General features: G+C 40.1%; 1 long non-coding RNA gene across 1 annotated transcript in view; it reads left to right on the top strand.

Annotated features, from left to right (window-relative positions):
• Window positions 1–11,276: 11,276 nt before the first annotated feature.
• Window positions 11,277–17,294, top strand: part of LOC148146134 (uncharacterized) — an 89,684-nt gene continuing 83,666 nt past the window's right edge. The window contains exon 1 of the long non-coding RNA XR_015760786.1: window positions 11,277–11,429. This is a non-coding gene — a long non-coding RNA (uncharacterized LOC148146134). The remainder of the gene's footprint in view (window positions 11,430–17,294) is intronic.

Raw genomic sequence — 17,294 nt, 5'->3', positions numbered from 1 at the left:
ATGAATATGAATTCCCTAAAGTTACGCTACCAATCTGCTCCATATGTGTTTGTTTATTGAAAGTTCCATGGAGCTTTTCTTTGAAAGAAAGTTAAAAATAAAATCAATGAAATGATTGATGAAATGCAATTTTTTGTTCAACACTTTTGGTCACTATTGCATTAGATTCTTGACAGCATTTTGATTTATGAAACACTTCAGCATTTTTTTTTCAGGTGGTCTGTCTTTTTGACTTGAAGACAGGCTGTATCCAGAGTATTGAAAAATCTGATTGATTGGGCTGGTGAGCTAGAAGATCAGTGAGTTTGGCAGAATAAAAGCATTACTTGATATCCAGAGGAGTCGATGGTCAACAGCTTAAATCCCGTCAAGAATAAGACCATAAGAAATATAAACCTGAGCAGGCCATCGAGCCTTTCAAACCTGCTCCACTGTTCAAAAGGAAGAGTGGCATCTTTACTTTCATTTCACCTCCCCCTACGATCTGACTATCAATTCCTTCCCTTAGCATCGAAAGACTTTTTTTTTGTTTTGCATGTATGAAACTCATATCTCCTAACTCCCACCCTCTACTTCAAAATAATCAAGGCATCTGATTAAACCTGAATTGATTCAATGTCAATTCTCAGCTCAGCTCAAATCCTCAGTGGTCAGAATGCAGCATTTAGTGAAGGGTTCAAATAACATTATATTTTGAATGTGAAATCTGTAGAATGGGTACTTATCACAATTGTCCACGCAACTATTTTTCAAATGCACTTTTTTTTGGCATAATGCTGAGTAAAATATAGCTTTCATTGGTAAAAATGCTCTTGTAAATACTTTAGTATATGTTTATGTTGATGGTGAATTGATCATAGTGTATATGCTTCTGCCTTTTTCGATCCCCAGTTCTACATGCCAATATTGCAAGAACATTGTATCCATCTTTCACTTAGTTCCAATGCAATTGCTAGTCAGAACTCAATTGGTGGGTCCTGCTCCTTATCAGATTCTTGTGCAACAAATTGCCTGCCTATTGTTACCTCTTGCCTGTGAAAGAAAAAGCTAAAGTAAATTATAGAATTCAGTTTCACAAGCAAACTGAAATTCTGCAACTGGAATGTTGAGAAGCTAGTTTCGTAAACATGATTAAAAAAATGACCAGTTGACAGCATTTCCAGATTTATTATTTATTTTCCACCCTTTGTAACTTCTGGTGGATTGGAGGATAGTTTAAAAATTTGAACCACTGGCCTCCTGTTGCCATCCTGGATAACAGGGAGAGCAGCCGTCATACTTTGAAAGAGGATTTGATGTCTCTGACTGCTGCTTCAATCAGTTCTAAAGCAGCCATTTGAATTGTCAATCCCAACCAGAACACATTGTTTAATCATAAAAAGCAGCATCCTAAAATTACCGCAGTTTACCTGATGACAACACTCAAAAAAAAGTAAACAGAGTAGGTCTCTAGATATTACGAGTGGCCTAGCACTGAGGGGTCCATTAAATAGTATTCAATGCTGAGGTCAATAGATTATTGGATAGTGAGGGAATTAAGGGATATGTTGAGAATGCAGAAAGGTGGAGTTGAGGTAAAGAATCAATCATTACCCAAAATGGTTTGAGGGGCTAACACACTTCTTCCAGCTTCAGATTTGTTTTGGGCTTATGAATTGCCAGAAGCTTCCACAAAAAGTAAGAACTTGTTTTGAGTTTGGAGAAGCAACAGAAGTACAAAGATCTTAGAACCAGCCACTAACATAAGTTGTGCCCCCTGCCACGTTATCCCTTTCCCATATGGATCTTTCTGCAAGCTGCGGTTGGCTAATTCTTCACCATTTAATGTCTGTTTGAACACAGCTCAAGCCAAGTGAAAACAAAGCTGCTCAGTAAACATTCACCATTACACATTCCATTGACATCTAATACGAATGTTTGTGTATGGTAATAGAATATTGAGAGGAACCTGGAGCGAGAAACTTTATTTGATTCTCTCCTACACATTCTCCTAAAAAAAAGACAATAAATGCAATCAGTGTTCAACACAAAAACGTTGTAAAAGAAAAACAAATTAGAGTAGATCCTTATTTTCAACAATTCACCAATTACAGAACCTGATGATACAGCTTGCCTATTTCTTAGAGATCAAAAAACTGCAGATGCTGTAATCCAAGATAGACAAGCAGGAGGCTGGAAGAACACAGCAAGCCAGGCAGCATCAGGAGGTGGAGAAGTGAAAGTTTCGGATGTAACACTTCTTCAGGAGGTCCTGAAGAACGGTTACATCCAAACTGTTGACTTCTCCACTTCCTGATGTTGCCTGGTTTGCTGTGTTCTTCCAGCCTCCTGCTTGTCTACCATGTTTTTACAGAAGCCACCAAAAACGCATTGAAAGCCGAGGAGTGAAAATCAGGCTGATTCTATAAAGGACGTGTCAACCACTCAGCAAAATTACTGCTCTTGCTTGAAATCAAAAACTTCCTGTTTGAAAATTTTTGATTTGAATACTTGTTTCTGTCTTAATTTTCACAATGATTTTACACAGAATTGGCTGCTTCAAAAGTCACACGTTAACTTGTCAGTATTATCGATTTATCTATATTTGATCGGTTTAGAACATCACAGAGGTGATTCCATGATTTGGTACTCATGGTAGGTGTAGCTTTAAGGATAGTTTGCTTGGTTAAATAACCGGTGGTGTATTTGCCTGCTGTTTACACGTGATTAGCTCTGTTGGCTGCCTGTCTGTATGGCAACAGTGTGGTTTCAAATCCCACACCAGCTGAGGTTGCCATGCAGGGCTCTTCCTCTCAATATTTCCTTTTGCCTAAGATGGTAAGGTCCTAGGGAGTGTTGCTGAACAAAGAGACCTTGGAGTGCAAGTTCATAGCTCCTTGAAAGTGGAGTCGCAGGTAGATAGGATAGTGAAGAAGGCATTTGGTATGCTTTCCTTTATTGGTCAGAGTATTGAGTACAGGAGTTGGGAGGTCATGTTGCGGCTGTACAGGACATTGGTTAGGCCACTGTTGGAATATTACGTGCAATTCTGGTCTCCTTCCTATCGGAAAGATGTTGTGAAACTCGAAAGGGTACAGAAAAGATTTACAAGGATGTTGCCAGGGTTGGAGGATTTGAGCTATAGAGAGAGGCTGAACAGGCTGGGATGTTTTCCCTGAAGCGCGGAGGCTGAGGGGTGACCTTATAGAGGTTTACAAAATCATGAGGAGCATGGATAGGGTAAATAGGCAAAGTCTTTTTCCTGGGGTCGGGGAGTCCAGAACTAGAGGGCATAGGTTTAAGGTGAGAGGGGAAAGATATAAATGAGACCTAAGGGACAACTTTTCCACACAGAGTGTGGTATGTGTATGGAATGAGCTGCCAGAGGACGTGGTGGAGGCTTGTATAATTACAGCATTTAAAAGGCATTTGGATGGGTATATGAATAGGAAGGGTTTGGAGGGATATTGGCTGGGTGCTGGCAGGCGGGACTAGATTGGGTTGGGATATCTGGTCGGCATGGGCGAGTTGGACCGAAGGGTCTGTTTCCATGCTGTACATCTCTATGACTCTATGTGATGACCTTCAGGTTAAACCATAACCAGGTGATTCTTTTGAATTTGTGAGTGGAGGTTATGCTGATTTTACCTTCTCCTCACAGAGCTGAGCTCCTGATGAGTGTTGTCCCCAGCTGACCATGATGGATTCCTACTCTAGCCACACAGTAACAATTCTCTATTTACTTTGCATGCAGCTCATCACAGTCTTCTCAAGGGCCAGTAAGGATGAGTGACAAAGGTCTTTCTAAATCCTGTGGAAGAAATAAATTAACTGTTGGATTTTCAATTTCTGATGAATGTACCTCTACACTGTTCCAGCATATTGATTAGACTTCGTCAAATTAATTGCTGTGGAGAGTTACTCAGTGCAATTTTCTTTTTTTGCGCTTTGTTTTGTTTCAGGTCAGTCACACAATATGGAGTTGAGCAGCATGCCAAGATTTCAAGATGTCATTGTTAGTTATGTAGGTTTAGCATCAAATTAGCAATCAACTGACATAACTGTTATTTGTTCTCAAGAGCTGTTACGTCGACAGTATTACATTATTCTTTTAGTCTAATCTTTTTAGCTTTTGGACTGTATGTGAGCCAAGAGTGCTTTTATACCAGCAACATTTTGTTTGCAAAATTCTTTTGGATGGGCATGAGCAGAAAACATTAGTCTGGAAAGTGAATTCAGGTTTGGGATCTCCCTCTTGTTCCCCATCCCTTGATTATTATTTATTGTTGTTTTAGTGAGTACAGTAAGACTCCATTAGATCCTTTTCATCATCATCTTTGAAAACTTTTTCAAATCCATCAACTTTTGACGTGCAGCACACATCATTCATCATATTCGTAACTGACTGCTCAGAAATTCTATCTCTGGATTATTGAAAGCAGATTCATTGCTTTCCTTTTCATATACAGTACAAGCTTGCAGTTATTCAAGAGAGCAGATTTTCCACCTTCTCAAGGGGAAATTATAGGGAATAAACTTTGCCCTTGACTTTGTCTGCCTTTCTAGTCTTGTGTTACCCAAAGTAATGCATGTTTCCATTGGACCTCATGTGTAGAGACAACAACTCCTTTAATGTTTTCTTGTAAAAGAGGCAAGGAAACGACACATCTCTTTGAGTTATTATGATTGATAATGCCCTTCCTGTTGTTTTTCACCTTTGGCTTCTGTAGTTGAAAGAACCATGCCATCTTCTCCTTAATGGGTATATTGACTATCACTTGGCATGCTTTCACGTCCTGCTCCTGGATTGTTACCTCTGGTGTTCCCTGTGGATCAACTGTAGAAAGAGAATGATGTTTGTAAAAGCCTGGGTCTAAGCTCCATAAAGAAGATAGAAATTGTGTGAATCAGTTCACAGTAAGAGTCATGTCAGCAGCAAGTGCTCCCTGACCAGGTGTTAAACAAAATAAATGTAACATAAAACTTCCCTCAATTTAACTCCAACAATGCTCCTTAAGCAGATCATCTGGAGAGTTCTTGTACCATTACAAGATTTCAATAATTCACAGTCAATGTGTGAATTTAATACCAATTTAACTTTGCCAAGGAACAAGAAATGTTTATGACTAGCAGATTTATTTCACTTTAGATATTTTCAGGAGAGAAGTTATTCCCTTCTATCACTCTAGGTTATATTCAATACAAGTTTCACCCAGCTCACTTTACACACTTATTTAAATTACAATAAATGTGAAGAGTGTTTACATGTTTTTATGACTTTCTCCGGGCAAGATATCATTCAGAATATATTATGTTTTTAATTTTTGATTTGATTCATTGTAGTCACACGTAATTAAGTACATTGAAAAGTTTTGTTTTGCAAGTAGTACAGGCAGATCGTAGCAAACAAGGACATACACATCATAAGGTGCTTAGACAGAACTAGGCATTCAAGGTGAGAGCTGCACAGGAGGTACACAAAGCAAGATCAACAACATTAGCAAGAGCAACATTATTTGATGTTAAAGAGGTCCAGCCAGCAGTCTAATAACAGCAGGGAAAAAGCTGTTTTTGAACCTATTGGTGCATGTGTTCAAGTTTCTGTATCTTTTGCCTGATGGAAGGTGTTGGAAGAGAGCATTTTGGAAGCCATCTTTGAATGTATAAATCTTCTCACGAGGAAGATTTTTACATTAATACCACTCCAACTCAAATCTGCTTCACAAAATTTAGTTTTTAACGTTCACGCTGTTCTATAACTTGCATTCCTATAAATGTTAACAAATTTTTCATGAAGCATCAATGATATTTGAGCATTGGAGGTGTTTGTTATCTCCGGAAAAATGCAAGACCAAGTAATTAATTTGAGATTTCAAGACAATAACATTTAAGTGATGTTTAAGTGTATTTTTTTTTAAATTCTCCTTCATTCTATTCAAAATCAGTTATGAGGTGAGGATTCACAGTTTAAAAAAATGTTTTGTCTGACCCCAATAACAACAAATACAGTTAGAGAGTTGATGTATTCCAAAACATGATCTTCAGATAGTTCTGTTTGTAGTTTTCCTGCCATTTACGTAAATAATATTGACCATACTCTATATTCAATATTTCCCTCTAAGAATTCCCCATGTAACAGCACTGTTGGTGTATGTACAGTACAAGCTTGCAGTTATTCAAGAGGGCAGATTTTCCACCTTCTCAAGGGGAAATTATAGGGAATAAACTTTGCCCTTGACAAAAATGCCTGTAACCCATAAGATGTAATACAAAACTCTGACTTTGTTCTCTAACCAACCAGTTGTGTTTTTTGCTCCATCTCCATCTCCCTGGCAGAGACAAGTGTGCAACAGTCATGATATATGTTCATTAGGATATCTTTGTGCAACATCAGGAATTTGTAATTTGAATAATTAAATTAGGATTTACAGTACTTAAGTGTTGAAGTTGGGATGCTATAAATGATGTCAACATTTTCCTATTAAAGAATATAAAGTATCGATTTAATAAACTCATTCATGAATATTTGAAGACTATAATAATTCAGAACTTCAGCACTTGAGCTGGAAAAGAACAATTTTATGGGTGTCAGGAATTTGATATAATTCACCAAAACGCAATGCTTTAATATCAACAGAATTCAATATGCGTGCATAAATTGTAATGAGTGAATGAGAATTTTCACTGAGTTAATAAAAATTACTAAATGCTGACTTTGAAAGTGAACATTTCAGGCTATGTGAGGAAATTCATAATCTAAGTATGGCATTTATTGAAAAACATTGGCATTTTACAACTGATATTTTGTGTCAGAGTTGCAGAGGCAAGGAAGAATTAAAGTGATGTGCTGGGCTTCTTTTGTATATGTGTGCAGAGATCTGTATGCCTGTGTGTGCATGTGTTTGAACAATTACATTCCTCTGAGCTGAAATCTGACACATACGCTGGACAGATACAATTATTTCCTTGTGTGCCTTGGCTGTAAAATGTCTGGCTTTAAACATTCAGTGCCAGAGCAGCAAGCACTGTAGCTGTTGCTAATACAGCAGTAGACCATTTCTCAAGATCAGTATAATGTGCAGTATACAATAAACATGCAGTTTGGTCATAACCAGCAATGCGTGCTGAGCTGTCAGAAAACAACTCCATCTGTAAGCCTCCCCCATATGTCTGGAAGACACAAGGCTCACATTCTTACTTAGACGATCATAGAATCCCTACAGTGCTGATAAAGGCCATTTCGGCACATTGAGCCCTCTGAACAGCTACTCACCCTGACCCCCCTATATTCCCATAACCAAACAAGGGGTTTTGCCCCATTGCGAACCCAGATAGCTTGCACATCCCTGAACATTACGGAACATTCAGCCTGGTCAATGCACCTAATCTGCACATCTTTGGACTGTGGGAGGAAACCAGAGCACCCGGAGGGTACACACACAAACGGAGGGAGAATATACAAACTTCACTGTTATGGACCAGACCAACGCCCCCCTCTGAAAATGTCAAGGAGATAGCTTAGACCCTAATGTTTTCTTATTTTAAACACAACTGCCAGGTGGATGCAATTCAATTGGCCAAACTATCAGGCTTGAAGCAAAACACAATTTATTCATGTCTGATAGTTAAAATGCAGAGAAACAAAAAAGAAAAGAATTGGCTGAACTACACTTCAATTGAAATACTTAACAAAATAATAAATTACTAATTAACTGTTCCAATATATTAACATCACATTAGCACACCCTTGGCAAAGGCAAATTCAGTAAAATAGATCATCTCACATGCAATTCAAACAGCAGGAGGAGAACCCTAGCTTTTAGCTGTGGCAAAGAGATGTAGCAGCTAATACAACCCCAACTGCTACTGAAAGCTAAACTAAAAATCCTGGTTCTGTGAGAGCTTGACCCCATCCATTCAGGCTGCTTCTATTCATCCAACTTTTTAAAAAACTTAAGGCTTCATAAGCTGTTTACTTTACTGATTTAAGCAGACTGCTCACTGCCCCTCTCTCAACCTTTCTTCATTGAAAGACACACAGGCAAAATACATTTCTTACAGCCATAGTATTGTCCCGCTACATGGACTGTCACCCAAAGCTGGGATCGAATTCAGGTCCCTGGCATTGTGAGGCTGCAGTGCTAAACACAGTGCCACTATGCTGCCCTTACTGTGCCACAGTTTGCTAAAAGTATAACGGGATCTTGATTAACTGGACTGGTGGCCGAAGAATGGCAGATGGAGTTTAATTCAGATAAATGCAAGGTGTTACAGTTTGGTAAGACCAACTAGGGCAGAACAGATAATGCAGGGCCCTGGGGAGTGTAGTCAAATAGAAAGACCTAGGGGTACAGGCGCATAATTTCTTGAAAGTGGCATCACACATAGAGAGAGTGTGAAGAAGCCATTTGACATACTTGCCTTATTGAGGAGGAGGAGTTGGAGAACATCCTTTGCAACTGTCTAAGACATTTGTATGTCCAGATTTGAAATACAGGCAGAGCTCTGAAGTAACCTCATAATTACCAGGTTCCCTGCAGACAATCTGGTGTCAGTGTCAACATATGAGGTCTGGTCTTAAAGTTTCCAATATATTTTCTTGTTTGAAAGTCCAGGGCCCTAATTTTAGTTGAGGTCCAGTTTCCAGCCTGTAAGTATTGATGTTCTCGGTGGGGAGTGACCAAAATTTGTAAGTTCCAGAATTTACTCATTTCACTAACATAAGGGACAGTGGTTCAGTGGAATGGTTGTCATAGAAGTGCTGAAGGTCACAAGAGGAGACCATTATGCTTTCACTGTAATTATTCTTTGAATAGTATCCATTCCCCTTCTAGCCCTGGTCCACTCCATTGCTGGTTTGGTCTTGTTGGAATTTCACTCTTATCCATTGTCAAGTGTTGACCGATGACAACTGGTGTTGAGTCACATCGAAAACCAACTCAGAATCAGAAGGGAAAAGTTACACTGGTTCAGTCCCAAGATGGGTAAGTATTCTGGCAATTCTAACTGCCCCATCACTTCTTTCTACAAAATTAAAATCACCCCCGTTATTGCACATAACAGATAGCAACCAACCTGAAAGTGCGGAAGGCTTTGTAGTTTTCAAGGTTCAGGATTCTTCAAATAGAAAATGTCAGGCATTTGGAAATGAGAACATTGAAGACATGAGGTGATCTTAAAAATAGAATTCTTTCTGAAGCTAAATATGAGTATCACATTTAACAGCATTCTTTCTCCAGTCCATGATTTAGTCATTCAGCCATCGGCTCACTCGTACAGTTATGTCCATTTGGAATGCTACTATGGCATGTAATCCTTTCCCTGGAGCCGACCTGATCTATTCTAGCATATAGGAAAGCATTTTTGACACCTTGCACCAAGTCCTTCACCCACAGAAAGTGCCAGTACACATTTCTCGAAACTAATACATTTTGTAGTTTTAGGAGGGTGCGGAAGGTGAATAATTGTGCCTGCGTGAAATAGACTGTATGATGGAGGGAGAGGAGGAGAAACTGATTAACTGGAGGACAATATAAATACACAGAAGGCTCCTTTTCTCAGATTATGTTGCTTTCCTTTGCACAGATTTACCACTCTCATAATCTTCAATTCTGAAAAAAAGTCAAAAAGTCTGTTTCTCTCTCTCCCGAGACATTACCACACTCACTGAGTTTCTCTTCCAATTTTTGTTAACTACTCACATGCATATTGCTGCCTAAGTTAAATTTAATTGAAAGTCTCAAAGAGGTAAACTTAACAGGCAAACTGACAATTTGCAGTCGCAGCACAACTTATAGAAACACCCTTAGTCTATCTTACTGCTGCTCGGACATCGCTGCTTGTCATGTGATGTCATCCTAGCTCTTCACTCATTAATGTAACCAGCTCTTAAAACAGTAATGATATCACTATACCTTTTATTAAATTTCAAAACTATACTTTATTCATAAAAAAGATATCTTTATATATATATATATATATATATATATATACATTGCTGCTATTTGGTTCTGTACAGTAGCACATGAAGAAACAAACATTGAAAGTTGACTCCATCCGACAAACAAACCCAAGGTATTTCTTCATTGTGCAAGATTATATTTACGTATATTTGAGGCACTAGGAGGATGCAATAACTGAACAGACCCCCATTTAACGTTAGCAGAAAGACCTCAGATAGCGGTCTTTCCCCACTGCGCTTTGGCAGCAGCTGCCCCAAGCTTTAGTGCATCCCTCAACACGTAGTCCTGGACTTTGGAATGTGCCGGTCTATAACATCAGCAGAGATGCAAATGCATGAATTAATGAATGCCCCACAGGCTATAGTTATATGCCTTCTTAATTTAATCTAATCTCACATTGCACCACTCTATGGTTGTCAGTTGAGTGCCAATTAAACAGGAATACAGTGATTTGTGGTGTGAAGCAAGAGATATATTCATTTCCTGTTGCATTCAAAGATGAAGCACCAAATTGCAGCACAGCACAGAAAACACAAGTGACCCTCTATAGGGCCAGTGATCATTTCAGGAACATTTACTAATGGGAAAGTAGGAAGGTAGAATTATTTCTTGTCACCCCTGGATTTAAAACTAGCATGTGAGATTATCTGCCTACCATGGAAAGCATGATTGTCATTTTATTAATTGCAATAGAAATTAAAATCAGAGTGTTTTAATAACATTGACCCTTTCAATGCTGCTGTGTGCTAGTTTCACATTCGAATTTAATGCAGAACATTCCATTTGATTTGAGCATTGCCATACGTAAAGAATGATAAATATACATTTCTTTATATAATTTAATATAACATCAGCTTCAGTCCAATTTCAGCGGGAATGTGCAGAAAGCAAGCACTTAAAGCATGGGTTTTGGAACAAATGTAAATAGAACATGCTTAAATGTTGCATATTTTATCATTAATTGCTCTTTAATTAATATGCACAATAACTGATAGCCTTGTTTCGTGAAATGCGAATTACACTAGGGAAGGGAAATGGATCAATTGATAGGAATGTTAATTTTAAATTGCCCATTACACCCTGCTGCTACAATCATGAATCCATAAACAGCACCACAGGAAATCCATTTACAGTGGGCTGTGAGTAGCCTGATATTTCTAAATACTGTCTTGCACGTCCCCAAAGTAATTATGAATCCACTTGATTATGTCGCATATGTTGTCCATGTAAATAAAGCAGCTTTTTCCTTCAAAGACTCACTGCTGTACATTACACAGATAATCTTTCCATTTGATCTTTTAGTCAGCAGATTTTGAACACGTCGGACAGAACATAAAGAAGACTGAATGAACTTAAAGCTGAAATAAAGCTGACTGTTTAAAACCATTTCTGAATTTTTTTGAGTTCTGTCAGCTTGATGCAAAGTTACAAATGACTGCTGGAAATCAAAGGATTTACAGGGCATTCTTTGACTTCAAGGAGCCTCTGGTGAGTACATGTATTTGTCAGCTATCCAGGACTCTTCACATCTGAAACAAAACAAAACAAACATAAGCTGAACTGTGGAGTAAATGAGTATTTGTATCTGACATGATGCGATTTACAGTGATAGTTTTAACAGCTTTTGGAATGAAGTGTTGTTTGTGTTATGAGCTCTGAACAAAGGTTTAAGGTGGGTCAGTTAAATAATGCATTGCAAAAATATAGCTACAAAATTGTTCATTGTAAATTTATATTTTTCCTTAATCACGTTCAAATTTATTAACCTATCTTTAAACTCTGATACCTCGTAATTATGATGTGGCTGGAATAACGATGTGATAAAACTGAACTTGAATTATGAGGGAATTGATTTTTTTTTCAAGTTATTGTTGAGCAGTGTCAAAGTTTATTCCAAATTCTGGATTTGACTTCAACAGGAATAGCAATTCGCTTACCTTATATCAAAGATAGAGTCATAGAGTCATAGAGATGTACACCATGGAACAGACCCTTCGGTCCAACCTCTCTGACCAGATATCCCAACCTAATCTAGTCCCACCTGCCAGCACCTGGCCCATATCCCTCCAAACCCTTCCTATTCATATATCCATCCAAATGCCTCTTAAATGTTGCAATTGTACCAGCCTCCACCACATCCTCTGGCAGCTCATTCCATACACGTACCACCCTCTGCGTGAAAAAGTTGCCCCTTAGGTCTCTTTTATATTTTTCCCCTCTCACCCTAAACCTATGCCCTCTAGTTCTGGACTCCCCAATCCTAGGGAAAAGACTTTGTTTATTTATCCTATCCATGTCCCTCATAATTTTGTAAACCTCTATAAGGTCACTCCTCAGCCTCCGACGCTCCAGGGAAAACAGCCCCAGCCTGTTCAGCCTCTCCCTGTAGCTCAGATCCTCCAACCCTGGCAACATCCTTGTAAATCTTTACGATGTCACAATTAGAGTCAAAGAACAATGTCTAGCCAGTTAGAGAGAGACAGAGAGCGAGAGAGAGAATGTGAGTTTATTTTTGAAGAGAGCTCACATTTATTGTCCACTCCAGGTATCCGTGAGATTGTAATGAGGGCAGGGTTACTGTGTCACTGGAATCCTCATTCATGCTGGGTAGGGAATTTCATCTTTCAATCCAAATGAAAGATTGGAGACAGATTCTTAAGCCAGTGACTTGGAAATGATAGAGTTCTCATGATGTTGCAGCTCTGTTTATTTTAATGTTTGATGTAAAGTTCATAGGTTGCTGTGGTGAATCCTGTAGATGCAGCAGCTACCAAACGCTGGTGGACAACAGATTAGAGATTGTATCCAATATCACCAATCTGTTTGCTTTAGCAGCTTGTTTAGAGTCTCCTGAGGGTTTCATTTGAGCTATGAGCTTTTGATCTGATTCAAGTTTTCACATTTCGAACTGAATAAGAAGGCTTGGACTGAGCAAACGATGAGAGGTTTCTTACAGAGCACTGAAATGATGTCCTCCTTGTGAAGTCAAATTTTGATTTGGCTGGGCCTACTTTAACTATGAGTGAGTAGTGACCACTCTACAATGGTGATATTGGTGGATATAGCCAGGGTAATACTGCTGAAGGTTGGGGCATTGCGGATGGGCTCTGTATTGTTGGAAAAAGGGTTAGGGTGAGGCTAACACTAATCCCAACCCTATCGCAGGTCATTAGCAGAGTCACTTGCATAAAATGAGCATTGTCATTTGTCAATCCAAGCTGGGATGATTTTCAGAGCCAGTGATATGGGCTGCTTTATATCCTCTCCGTGAACTGAACTGTCAACCAACTGTGGATATTAGAAAAGACTAAAAATTGTTTAGCTGTTGAGTATACTTTATTGTCACTTGTACTCAAGTCCAGAAGTACGGTGAAATATTTTTACAATGGCTGCTTTTAATGGTGCCATCATAGGTACAAGTACCTAGCAACAAATCTTACGAGTTAACAAAAAGTATTGGTATATAAAAGAGGATTAAAAGGAAAGCAGTAGCATTATTTATAGTGTCTAAGAATAACTTAGAAATGAGGTTGTTATAACACTACAGTACAGTCCGGTAAGCATTCCAAACAACAGCAGCTCAGCTCATGGAACCACAGGCCCAAGTCCAAAATCACCCCAGTCACCAGTCTGCTCCTAACTGGCACTCGGTAGCAACAAGGGAAGTCACGCTGTGCCGGGACTCACTTCACCTTGCACTGCTCTGGGATTCCGGATTCCCCTCATGCCGCTCTGGCACTCAGTATGCACCACGGAGAACTGTGGGACTCGGTATTCCCCACGCACCGCTCTGGAATTTGGCATCCCCCAGGCACCATTCCGGGATTCAGTATTCACGACACGCGTTGTTCTGTGACTGCTGAGAGAGAGAGAATAGAAGCTAAAAAGAACAAGCAGAGCAGAGGAGCTCCTGTTGGAAATTCCAACTCTGCCACCAGTTTGCCGGGTACTTTTACAGATATTTCTTTGAGGGATTCTTGCTGTCACATTCCAGGGGCTTGGATAATTAACTTTGCTGGGAATAATTCCAACTACTAGAAGATTTTCTCTTTTCCAACAATTAAGAAATTCAAAAAAAGCTTCCCAGCTCCACTCAGTGGTAAGAGTGTGGAACTGCAGCAAGGAACGACCATCACAGAACAATGCATATTGCAGACACACATTGAGGAAACCTACTTTTATAGGACTTCTCGGTATAGTGTAACTGGCCACTTATTAGTATATCAATCATTGTCCTGTAAACATATTTGACGTCAATTGTAGTATTTAGGTGAAGCAAATTTGGATATCAGGGAATAGCTAAAAATCATATTTCATATCCAAATCATTTAGAGTTCTATTATAAATCATGCATCAATATTTACAATGGTAAATGATCATATAACCTTGTTACACTAAAATTACATTGCCCAAGATACAACAGTACAATAAGTCCAGCAACACTGTGTTTGGAACGTGGGAGGAGGTGCCACAGAGACAGTAAGCACTGCAGATGCTGGAATCCAGAGTCAATCGATGTGAAGCTGGAAAATCACAGCAGGTCAGGCAAGGAGCAGGAAAGCTGATGTTTCAGCCTGAAGCATTGCCTTTCCTGCTCCTCGGATGCTGTCTGACCTGCTGTGCTTTTTCCGCTTCACATCTATTGACTCTGGGAGGAGGGGGCAAATGGGAAGTGGTGATGAGGAATATTCCCTTCATACTTAGCTCCTAACTCCAGTCAGAAACCACGGCACAGCTACAGAACTGGCTGACGGTGAAAGCTATACTTCCTGATCCATAGCTCACCAAAAGCTGGAGTGCTTAAGTAATGCTTCTGCAGCCTGGGCTGTTCAGACAAACAGCTGGAGCTTACCCCTGCATGGTATCGAGACTTATGGTAACCGGCTAAAATGCTGCATTAGCTTGCAGTCACGAGGGAATAGTCCTGCTCTGTCTGATGAGAGGATAAGATATGGCACAAAGACAAAAGCTTCAGTCTTGCCAAAATTTATAGAGGAAATGTTTTCTTCTCTGATATTGTAGGTTATTACTCCTACCTCTCCTAGTCTATCAGCCTTACTCTGGATATTGTTAAACTAAAACAGTCCTAATAATGGGGTATCCCTAGCTGTCCTTTATTGAAGCAAAGTGCATATCATCATGCTGCAATGATGGGAATACATCACAAGCTTTCTGAAAAAAATACAAGTGAGCTGTGAACAGAACTGACAATCAGACCAGAAAAAGTGATCAGCCTCCTCCATTCCAATCACTGACTGATGACTCCTGGTTCAGAGATAGATGAATATCGCTTACGAAGCACATTCTGTTAGCCTCCTTTCCATGCATGCTGCCTGTGTGATCAATCCTTCACACTGTCTAGTCTTCAGTGATAGATCAATTGACCACTGACAAAGTCTACCGCATCTACCACGCTCAGTTGACTTTTCACCTGTTAAACCACCTGTTTGTTTTCCCTGGAAGGAGGCTAATCTCTCAGTTTTAACAAAACCAGACCAACCTGCTCACAGTTGCTCATAAAAGCTATTACCTTCCAGTTTTTGTGTCTCCCAAACAACCATTTGGTATCTGCATAGCACAGCCCTGTTGTCACCCATACTTTATTTTGTCAACAAGTTGTCACGAGTTCAGTACATCTCCTAATGAGTTACATCACTAAATTTCAACACACATACATATCCCTTCCAAAAACTACTTAAGAGATGGCATAGCAGCCTTCTAATGATTAGATCACCATCTGACTGACGGTGGCACAGTGGTTAGCACTGCTGCCTCACAGCGCCAGAGACCCGGGTTCAATTCCCGCCTCAGGCGACTGACTGTGTGGAGTTTGCACCTTCTCCCCGTGTCTGCGTGGGTTTTCTCCGGGTGCTCCGGTTTCCTTCCACAGTCCAAAGATGTGCAGGTCAGGTGAATTGGCCATGCTAAATTGCCCGTAGTGTTAGATAAGGGGTAAATGTAGGGGTATGGGTGGGTTGCGCTTCGGCGGGGCGGTGTGGACTTGTTGGGCCGAAGGGCCTGTTTCCACACTGTAAGTAATCTAATCTAATTTTTCCTCATTTTGGCTGACCCAGCAAATCTAGGGAGACTACATTCAATATGAGATGTTGGATCAGTAGTGAGACTTACTAGAGTGGTGGAGGTGTTGAAAGTCGTACTGGTGAAGTAGAGTTGATGCCATCTACATTCAAATAGAATCCGGCATCACGTTTTCAGTTAAATTTGCCAATGTGTAGGTGAGAAATTGGACAGGCAAAAGATAGAGCCTTGTGGTGCTCCAAGTATAAAAGCGCAGGAGCGGGGATCCAAGATGGCGGCGACCCAGCAAGTCTGAGTCTACATGCTCCTCCCAAGACTTGGGCAAAGGGGTCACCCACCCCCACCACACTCAACAAATCATTTAAAATAGTTTTTACTTAATGTAATTAGTTGCTTAGTATTGAATTTAAACAATTTAATCTCCAGTAAAAATGACTAAAGGGAAGGGAGCCCGCAGCTCTCAGCAAGCAGGAACCCCTCCCCACCCTGCCCAGCTACAGCAGAGGCATCCGCAGCCGCCCCGGGGGACTTACCTACGGTGGCGAGCCTTTGGAAATAATCTCCAAACTCGATGCGAAGATCAACGCTTTCATTGAAGAGTCCCGAAGCCGATGGGACTCACTCTCGGCCGCGCTGCAAAAGCACTGGACCTTAGAGAATCACATTGATAACCTCAAGAATTGAGGTCATCGAAAAAATATTTGTTTGCTGCGCTTTCCCGAACGGGAAGAAGAAGGCCAGCTTACATTGTTCCATGAACAGTGGCTTCCACAGCTTTTAAATCTGGAGGCTGGATCAGGCCAGGTAAGGTTTGAATGGGCCTACCGCGTTGCAATATGCAGGCCCGGCTCAAACCAGCGCCCACGCCCGGTCCTGTTCCAGTTGCAGAGCTACAAGGAGAGGCAGATACTCTTAGGAGCTTCCAGAAATCTTGGGAAAGATCCCCAAGCCATGATTTATAAAGGATCCAAGGTTATGTTATTCCAGGACTTTTCCCCAGCTCTGGTCCAAAAATGGAAGGCGTTTGATGAAGCAAAGAAGTGTTTAAGGGACTTAAATATTCAGTACTCCTTGTGCTACCCAGCAACGCTACACTTTAACCATGAAGGATCCGTGTATAACTTTGGATCGCCAGAAAAGGCCAAGGAATTTTTGGACTCTCTTAGATAAATTGTAAGAGTTAAATGATGTTGTTTTGCTTTCCCCCCACTCCAGTTTATATCCTCCTTTTTTTATATATTAATCTTTTTTTTAACCTTACTGTTTAATATTATCTTGGGGGGTGGGGAGAGGGATTTATTTATTTGTTCTCTA

Source organism: Chiloscyllium plagiosum, unplaced genomic scaffold (genome assembly GCF_037043375.1).
Source record: "Chiloscyllium plagiosum isolate Xiang-an unplaced genomic scaffold, Cpla_swu_hap1 HiC_scaffold_21, whole genome shotgun sequence".
Classification (NCBI taxonomy): Eukaryota; Metazoa; Chordata; class Chondrichthyes; order Orectolobiformes; family Hemiscylliidae; genus Chiloscyllium; species Chiloscyllium plagiosum.
Note: the sequence above shows the minus strand (reverse complement) of the source record. Positions and strands in the feature narration are given on the sequence as shown.